Below are 10,211 nucleotides of genomic sequence, written 5' to 3' on the forward strand. Positions count from 1 at the left end.
CTTGCTCCCTGTTCCCCTTCTGTAGCATGTAAAAGTATTTATATACAGAAGTACTTTAATAAAGACCAACAACGTATGCGTTTGTTGACTAATAACACTTGTGTTATGCAGTTAACTATTAACACATTTCTATTAAATATTATATATTTCTAATAAATATTAAGTAAAACGTATACTTCTTTCAAGTTTATTACATACAATTATTATTTCTTTATCAGGGATAGTTTTGAAATACCCAATATGGACCTGTATTGAAGCTCATGGTTTGTGTGCTTCGCCACGCCGCTGATCTGCAAGATACATCAATTCTCGCGAGAACATGACGCCCGTATAAAATAACGAAGCTGCTCTATTTTATACTCATATTTCTGGGGTAAATATACAGTTTTTGACGAACAGAAATATTGTTTTCTGGCATCAATTTAACATTTTACGGGGGAAATCTAGATTTTGATATGAGGGCGCATGCCGAGAGTTACCTGGTGATATCTCTAGAGCTCTGGTGCTGACTAACCCTGTCAATTAAATATATAAGCATAATGTGTTATACGAAGAAGTTCACTTCCTCTCTTGATTTAAATGAAACTATGATCGAGGCCATGAAGGATCTCCAATAATATGGCACCATTCACCTGACCTTTGCTGCTAGGCAGAAATAAACTAGTTTCAATGTTTTCACTTTATTTGTTAACAAATAAACAAGAACTTTCTCCCGCTGAGTATAAAAACCGTCCTCCCGTCCTGAAGGGGGCGGTCATCCATCTGATCTCCACCAATAAGGAAACAGAAGAACCGGAAAAAGAAGGAGAACGCGCTGTGATTGGTTGTCGGGTCACATAAAGTCACATGGCTGCTGCTCTTTGCTCAGACTGCGGTGAGAATCTGATTTTTTTTTTCAAAGGGAGCTCGATTAAATGTGCTTTTATATCCTCCGGAGAAGTGCAGGAACACCCGCTGCAGCCGCTGCTCCGTGGTCACGGTGAGAACAGTTCTTATTGAAGGATAGTATGTTGTAGTTACAGAGAGGAGATGCGCTGCTACAGCAAAGATACACCAGTTAAACATGTTGGATAAAGGCACTCTCTTTATATGTTACACATTAAAAAACGATAGTTAGTATAGTTTAGAAGTTACCACTGTAACACGGTTTCCAAAGTACCTATCACCCCACGTGATGCTGTGCCGAGCTTTCTGTGTTATCCAGATCTCATGGAACTCATTGTTCCAAAGTTTATCTTCTAATTATAGTGTTTTCGGGTATAAAAAACACAAAGCAAACATGTGGCGGGAACATTTTAAAAGATGGCGGCCCCTTTGTTTCCCAGAGGTTAATCATAAATACGTTTTGCTTTTACAGATGCGTAGAGTAAGTCCTTTAAGTTCACTTTAGAGTAACCTGTACTTTGAGTATTTCAATGTTATGACACTCTATATAATATCTGCAGGAAGTAGTACTGATTCTCAGAATATAAGTGTTTGTGTGGAAGTGATGGAACGAAAGGCCGATTGAGCAAAGGGCAGTAAAGGATCAAATATTACATGGTACAAGTACTTCAGTTATATGAGTCAGAGGTAATGTACTTCAACTCAAGAGTACTCTTACTGAAGAACAAGACCAGAGTACTTCTACTCAAAGATCAGAGCACTTTTCCTCCTTAGCGTGTCTGAACTCCAGAGCAGTGGCGTGTACTGCAGTAAAGGATCTAATATGACATGGTACAAGTACTTCAGTAATATGAGTAAAGCCACCCTGTTGAAGTACTCTGATACAGGGCAGTGAAGGTAGTGCTGCTGTAGAAGTACCCTACTTTAGAAAGTGCTACGAAGCCTCTGTGGGGACGCTGCTCTGCCTCAGGAGCAGGGGCGCCGGAAGCAGGGGGGCCATTGGCCCCCCCACTTTTATGGATCAATTCAAAAATATACGTGTATTTGTGTAAAAAAATATTTTTCCGGGGTTCGAGTTTTTTGTTTGATTTTAAATAAGCAAAGTCTTGGCTTTCAGAATATGAAACTTTTATTTCCAAAAACAAACGATAAATACAGTTTTGAAGCTTGTAAAGGGAAGAAGACAGGCACCTCGCTCTCTCTCGGCTCCCCCTCAGGGCAGCAGCAGCTCCCCTCCCCCTCCCTCTCACTGAAATTATTAATGTAAACCGTATAGTAATCTAGATAACACGGCAGGGTCCGTGACAGTTTCATCTGATTTCAAATAAACAAAGTCTTGGCTTTCAGAATATTAAACTTGTTTCGGCAAATCCAGATGATAAATACAACTTTGAAAGCTTGTAACGGCATAATTACAAGAGGAGAACGGAGTAATTTAACGTCACAGGGCATAACAACAGCCGGTGTTTCTCGTCTGTGTGTTTAACACAGACACACTTGCGAGTTTACCCCAGACAAGTAATCCAAACGAAAATATTTTCCCTCCATAGCTACTCTGGTCATTTGCCCCGCTAATAATCAATCAGATCGATGGATTCCAGAGAAGAGGAAACTTTGAACGTCTTTTTCTCAAAATTATGACTCGGTGGCAATCATTATATAATGTGACATTTTGCTTAATATTTGGAGAACAACAACAATCCTGATATCATTAGAAAGCTAGGAATCTCCTCTTTCCAACAGTGTATACAACTCAAAATATGTCTTCTTCTTTTTTTTTCACAGAGAGTGTGTTCAAAAAAAGTGTGCTTTCTTCAGTCAAACACCAGTCAACATCCAGCTTGTCCAACAGGAGCGTATTGAGCAGGAAAAAAGAAGAGATGGGATGATGGAGCAGCTGCGCTGTCTGCAGTTTCTAACCCGACAGGGCCTAGCAATCAGGGGGCATGAGGATAAGGAGAGCAATTTCAAAAGGCTAGTAGAACTCGTAGCTGATAAAAACCCCACTCTGAGAAGTTTCATGCTCACCGGGAAATATGCATCACACGAGACAATCAATGAACTCATAAACCAAATGTATCGGGAATCTCTCACCACTTTATTAACAGAAATTAAAAACAATGCAGAACATTATGCAGTTATTGTGGATGAAACTCGCGATTGCTCCGGGCATGAACAATTGTCTCTGACTGTACGATGGGTATCAGCTGATTATGTTGTCCATGAAGACTTCATAGGAATGTATGACTGTCCTAAGACTGACGCATTATCAATAACGCTTACTATTAAGGACATGTTACTGAGATGCGGCCTGGACATTGGTGACATGAGAGGGCAAACCTACGATGGCGCATCTGTTCTACAGGGACAAATGTCAGGTGTGGCCAAACGTTTTAAAGACATCAATCCCAAAGCAATCTCAATGCATTGCACTAATCACAGCTTAAACCTCATACTCCAGGAAGCTGCTTCAAAGTGCAACATGGTACGTGGTGCCTTCAGTTTAGTTCACGACATACATGAGGTCATCAACAACTCACCAAAACGACTTGCCATCTTTAATACCATTAGGGATGCTGCAGCTGCTGCCTCTCCTACTGTCAGTGGCCTCACACCGCTCTGCCCCACTCGATGGACAGCCAGAGGCAGTGCAATAAAATCCCTGCTTGCGAATTATGAAGCCGTCTACGACACGTTGGATTAAATAATCCGAATGGGGGGGGAACACAGAAGCAAGCAAGAAGGCACCAGGGCTGCAGGCATTGATGACTCAATTTAGTGTGTTCTTCGGATTGAAAGTGTGTCTTACACTGTTTTCTTCTGCGGAAGAGGTGGCTCGGGTGCTCCAGTCCAAAGACCTCTCAGCAGAGACAGTTAAGTCAGCAGTGCAGATGCTCCAGACACACTACACAAACCTGAGGTCCACAGAGGCATTCCACAGCATCTTTGAAGAGGCCCAAAGAACGAACATGAGCGACCTGGTCCAGGCCCCGGCTCTTCCTCCAAGGCGGCGCGCTCCACGCCGTTATGATGATGGGGATGCGTCTCATCAGTGGGAAAATCCAGAGGACTACTTCAGGAGCCAGTTTTTTGAGGTAGTTGACCTGCTCACTTCTGAGCTGACTCACAGGTTTAACCAACCCACTCTGCAGCTGCTGCTGAGTATGGAGCAGGTACTCCTCACAGCAGTAAACAGTCCCCCTGGTTTCGGCAGCATCAACATCCCCCAAAATCTGGTCGACATGTACACAGGTGATATTGACATGGAACGGCTGTCCACCCAGTTGTCACTGTTTCCAGCAGTTTTGCAGGCACACAACAGTAGTTCCGCCGCTGAAAGACCCATCATGCAGGTGACAAAGGTGTCCACAATCACCGACATGCTGGCGGCACAGGGACGAGGCACGCAATCCCTCTTCAGTGAAGTGGATAAACTTCTACGGCTGTATTTGACTGTGCCAATGTCAAATGCAACAGCTGAGCGGAGCTTCTCCAGCCTCCGTCGGTTGAAGACGTTCCTCCGTTCAACAATGTCCGAGCGCCGCTTAAATCACCTTCTCTTCCTCCACATCCACAAAGATTTGACCGACAGCCTGGACCTCAAAAAAGTGCTCCGGAGCTTCTGCTTTGCCAGTGAGTGGAGGGAGGTTTACTTCGGCAAAATCTAGGAAGATTGTGTAGATTTAGCCACGTGGAAATGTTCTTTAGCTTTAGCCTAATGTCGGACATTTGTTTGAAGGGTGCTCCGCCTCCACCCTCACCTGTGATTGGACATTTGAGTCATGTGATTTTGATTACATGACATCACAGCTTGTGTTAGGTGTTATTAACCAATAGTTTCATTGGAAGACCTATTTTATTATACAGTTAATATTACGCCCCAGCCAGGCCAGTTCGAGTGGCTCTTCGTCCTTTTCGTAACTGTATTACAACTATTGTTCATCGGTTGAATAAATAATTTATGTCAATTTCTTGAATTTCTTTAAATAAGTTTCATGAATTGCATTACCTCCTGTAGCCAGAGAGGCGGAGTGATTACCACTCCGCCCTGGCGGAGGCACTGGCGGACTGATTACCACTGTAGATTTAGCATTTCTTTCACATACACACACACACACTTTTTGACCCCCACTTCTGTTTAGAAGTTACCGCTGTAACACGGTTTCCAAAGTACCTATCACCCCACGTGATGCTGTGCCGAGCTTTCTGTGTTATCCAGATCTCATGGAACTCATTGTTCCAAAGTTTATCTTCTAATTATAGTGTTTTCGGGTATAAAAAACACAAAGCAAACATGTGGCGGGAACATTTTAAAAGATGGCGGCCCCTTTGTTTCCCAGACGTTAATCATAAATACGTTTTTGTTTTTACAGATGCGTAGAGTAAGTCCTTTAAGTTCACTTTAGAGTAACCTGTACTTTGAGTATTTCAATGTTATGACACTCTATATAATATCTGCAGGAAGTGGTACTGATTCTCAGAATAAAAGTGTTTGTGTGGAAGTGATGGAACGAAAGGCCGATTGAAGCCCCCCCAGCAGTCTGTTCTCAGAGAGGGGGCCGTGACAAAACCTGACCGAAGCGTTCGTCTGATCCAGGCTGATGCTAGTGATGCTAACGTGATGGTGATGCTAATGCTAGTGATGCTAACGCTAGTGATGCTAACGTGATTCTGATGCTAATGCTAGCGATCCTAACATGTTGCTAATGCTAGTGATGCTAACGTGATGCTAATGCTAGCGATCCTAACATGTTGCTAATGCTAGTGATGCTAATGTGATGCTAGCCTCTCCTTTAAAGAGTCCTCTCTTTTCCTCCTGAGCGTGTCTGAACTCCAGAGCAGTGGCGTGTACTGCAGTAAAGGATCTAATATGACATGGTACAAGTACTTCAGTAATATGAGTGAAGCCACCCTGTTGAAGTACTCTGATACAGGGCAGTGAAGGGAGTGCTGCTGTAGAAGTACCCTACTTTAGAAAGTGCTACGAAGCCTCTGTGGGGACGCTGCTCTGCCTCAGGAGCTGAAGCTCAGTGTAACTCTAACGGGGTTCAAGTTGTTCAATCTGTCTGTTGTGTGTTTCAGGTGCAGCATGGTTTCCTCAGAGGGGGCGTGAAGTCAAAAGGAAGCTTCCCTTTCTTCCTCGGGATCTGATCCTTCCTCTCCAGCTCCAACGCTCTCTGAAAGAGATTTTATCCTGAGGTTCGGGACCCCTCCGTTCTTCTCCGAGAGCGTGGACTGCAGCCTCTCCAGCTGAGGTCATGTTGAAGGTGAGCTCCAACAGGAAGTGGTCCTGATTCTCAGAATATAAGTGTTTGTGTGGAAGTGATGAAACGAAAGGCCGATTGAAGCCCCCCCAGCAGTGTGTTCTCAGAGGGGGGGGCCGTGACAAAACCCACCTGAAGCGTATTCTGACCAGCTGTAACTCACTCTCAGTACTGAAGGTTATTACATCTATCCTTAAAGTGATAATCTTTATTAACAACCTGTCTCTCTGACAGACGACCTCTGACCTGCAGCTGAGGACCCCCACCTGAAGGTGAGTGATGTCACAGGGGGCAGGGCTTAGTTGTTAATGTTTATCTTCAGGGTTATCTCTCTGCAGCGCCTCGTGCTGCGTTCAGGAGAAACGGTTATTTTCTGTGTCGGGAGATGATGTGAACAAAAGGCCGAATTGTAGCCCCCCCAGCAGGGTGTTCTCAGAGGGGGGGGCCGTGACAAAACCTGACCGAAGCGTTCGTCTGATCCCAGCCGATGCTAGTGATGCTAACGTGATGCTGATGCTAATGCTAGCGATCCTAACATGTTGCTAATGCTAGTGATGCTAATGTGATGCTAGCCTCTCCTTTAAAGAGTCCTCTCTACGGGACTTGCAGCTGTCTCTCTAACAGCTGGAGCTCATCTCCTTTCGTCACAGCAGTTTAAAATGTTGGAGAAAGGCCCTCTCTATATTTTAAATAATGAGTTAGTATAGTTTAGAAGTTGCCGCTGTAACACGGTTTCCAAAGTACCTGTCGCCCCACGCGATGTAGCGCCGCGCTCCACAACAACACCGCTCTCATTACACTCAGTTCTCTCCATTAGCGCCCTGTGCTGAGCTTTCTGTTGTATCCACATCGCATGGAACTCATTGTTCTATAGTTTATATCATTATACTGTTCATAATGTTACTTAAGAAGCAAAGGACAGTAAAGGATCAAATATGACATGGTACAAGTACTTCAGTTATATGAGTCAGAGGTAATGTACTTCAACTCAGAGTACTCTTACTGAAGAACAAGACCAGAGTACTTCTACTCAAAGATCAGAGCACTTTTCCTCCTGAGCGTGTCTGAACTCCAGAGCAGTGGCGTGTACTGCAGTAAAGGATCTAATATGACATGGTACAAGTACTTCAGTAATATGAGTGAAGCCACCCTGTTGAAGTACTCTGATACAGGGCAGTGAAGGTAGTGCTGCTGTAGAAGTACCCTACTTTAGAAAGTGCTACGAAGCCTCTGTGGGGACGCTGCTCTGCCTCAGGAGCTGAAGCTCAGTGTAACTCTAACGGGGTTCAAGTTGTTCAATCTGTCTGTTGTGTGTTTCAGGTGCAGCATGGTTTCCTCAGAGGGGGGCGTGAAGTCGAAAGGAAGCTTCCCTTTCTTCCTCGGGATCTGATCCTTCCTCTCCAGCTCCAACGCTCTGAAAGAGATTTTATCCTGAGGTTCGGGACCCCTCCGTTCTTCTCCGAGAGCGTGGACTGCAGCCTCTCCAGCTGAGGTCATGTTGAAGGTGAGCTCCAGCAGGAAGTGGTCCTGATTCTCAGAATAAAAGTGTTTGTGTGGAAGTGATGAAACGAAAGGCCGATTGAAGCCCCCCCAGCAGTGTGTTCTCAGGGGGGGGGCCGTGACAAAACCCACCTGAAGCGTATTCTGACCAGCTGTCACTCACTCTCAGTACTGAAGGTTATTACATCTATCATTAAAGTGATAATCTTTATTAACAACCTGTCTCTCTGACAGGCGACCTCTGACCTGCAGCTGAGGACCCCCACCTGAAGGTGAGTGATGTCACAGGGGGAGGGGCTTAGTTGTTCATGTTTATCTTCAGGGTTATCGCTCTGCAGCGCCTTGCGCTGCATTCAGGAGAAACGGTAATCTTCAGTGTCGGGAAATGATGTGAACAAAAGGCCGAATTGTAGCCCCCCCAGCAGGGTGTTCTCAGAGGGGGGGGCCGTGACAAAACCTGACCGAAGCGTTCGTCTGATCCCAGCTGATGCTAACATGTTGTTAATGCTAGCCTCTCCGTAAAGAGTCCTCTCTCATCCTGTTTTGGAGTTTTCAGATATAAAACACGTTGTTCAAACTAATGCTTTTTGTTTTGCACATGAAAAACTGAACTTTGAAGATGAAATGTATATTAAACCAATGTCTGTATCTCCCCTCAGACTCCGCCTCCTGCAGGAGAACTCTCCTCAGACTCCGCCCCCTGCAGGAGAACTCCCCTCAGACTCCACCCCCTGCAGGAGAACTCCCCTCAGACTCCGCCCCCTGCAGGAGAACTCTCCTCAGACTCCGCCCCCTGTTCCTCACACACCTGTAGACCCCCCCTGTTCCTCACACACCTGTAGACCCCCCCCTGTTCCTCACACACCTGTAGACCCCCCCCTGTTCCTCACACACCTGTAGACCCCCCCCTGTTCCTCACACACCTGTAGACCCCCCCTGTTCCTCACACACCTGTAGACCCCCCCTGTTCCTCACACACCTGTAGACCCCCCCCTGTTCCTCACACACCTGTAGACACCCCCTGTTCCTCACACACCTGTAGACCCCCCCCCCCTGTTCCTCACACACCTGTAGACCCCCCCCCTGTTCCTCACACACCTGTACGGTTTCTCATAGTGAATACGTTGGTCTGTAAATAGCGTTGTTAGCTTTGCGCTGACCCTCATTGTGTTGATCATATTTCTATGTCCTGTGTTAATGTCTTGTTTGCATGCTGCTGTTGTGGAAACATCAATAAAGTTTAATTTATATTAAAAGACTTGAACCCTGTTTTTAATTACATTCAAGGAATTAAATGTTGTAGCTCGTTTTCAAAAGTATATGAATTGTCCAAAGAGGTTGTATTCTACAGTCTGCCTGAATGTAATCATTGCGTAGGTGTGTAGTGTGATTCTGTGGACTTTATTTATGGCATCCCGTTGGGTTTGACGTCATCTGAATAGGACATCGCACGCTCACTGCTTGATAGCGTGCGGAGGTCCGTTTACGCCGGTTGCTAAGCAACACCGTTATGGGGAAATGCAAGTCTGCGTCCAAATGGTTGGAAGAGGAGGAGGAAGGACAATCTACTGTATATAGTCAATGTGAGGTAAAGTGTGTCGCCAAGGTAACCGGTTAGAACTCCAAGTGGCGATGAGGTCTTCAAATGTATGGAAAGGGTCTTAAAATGTATTACATGTGACTTCAGGATTCCTCCATATACCCCGTGTTATGTTCATTACATTGCATTAGCTGACGCTTTTATCCAAAGGGACTTACAATAAGTGCGTTCAACCAACAAAGAGCAACCTTGAAGAAAACAGAATCATATGAGTACATCAGGTTTCATAGAGCCAAACATTTCAAGTGCTACTCAACTGGCTTTAGATAAGCCAGCCCTTTATTAGTATATAAGTGCTTTGTTAGTGATTCTATCTCTGGAAGTGGAGTCCAAAGAGATGAGTTTTCAGTCTGAAGAAGATGTGTAAGCTTTCTGCTGTCCTGATTTCAATGGGGAGCTCATTCCACCATTTTGGAGCCAGGATAGCAAACCCACGTGTTTTTGCTGATGGGAACTTGGGTCCCCCTCGCAGTGCGGGTGCAGAGAGCTGTTTGGCTGATTGATTGATTGAAAAGTTTATTAACAGCTTGTATATTGGGTACAGTACAGTACAGCTCAAAACATACAATTAAGGGGATGCAGACCAGAGAAAGACTTTCGTCTTGTTTACATCAGGGTCCCCCATTTCCAATTCATATCATTTAAGACATAAGACATATTTGACATACAGATGGCTTATTTACAATTTACATTTTAGACTTCGTTCTAATACATCCTAACCGGACATTTAAGACATACCAAGTCTACAGATATCCAGTTAGTAACAGAGTCTAAAATGCGAGTATATACATAGATGGGGGGAGGAAGCTGTCCATTGTACGACAGGTTGAGATTTGTACCATTACCGGAGCCAGTTTTGCAATGCTCTCCCCCGAAGGTGCTCTTTAAGAGAGGTCTTGAAGGTAAGTATAGTTTTACTTTCCTTTACAGTAGTGGGAAGAGCGTTCCACCTTGATGTGGCA

General features: G+C 44.8%; 1 long non-coding RNA gene across 5 annotated transcripts; it reads left to right on the forward strand.

Annotated features, from left to right (window-relative positions):
- The first annotated feature begins 823 nt into the window (after positions 1-823).
- On the forward strand, positions 824-8,907 carry LOC307020568. 5 transcript variants are annotated; one of them, XR_013802913.1, is made up of 7 exons: positions 824-979; positions 2,671-2,859; positions 5,968-6,152; positions 6,384-6,421; positions 7,470-7,653; positions 7,884-7,921; positions 8,309-8,907. It is a non-coding gene; the product is annotated as an uncharacterized lncRNA (long non-coding RNA). The 5 variants fall into 5 exon arrangements; XR_013802914.1 differs by lacking the exon at positions 6,384-6,421; XR_013802915.1 differs by lacking the exon at positions 2,671-2,859 and having other exon boundaries at positions 825-979.
- Positions 8,908-10,211: the final 1,304 nt, after the last annotated feature.

Source organism: Notothenia rossii (genome assembly GCF_949606895.1).
Source record: "Notothenia rossii genome assembly, chromosome: 9".
NCBI classification, from domain to species: Eukaryota; Metazoa; Chordata; class Actinopteri; order Perciformes; family Nototheniidae; genus Notothenia; species Notothenia rossii.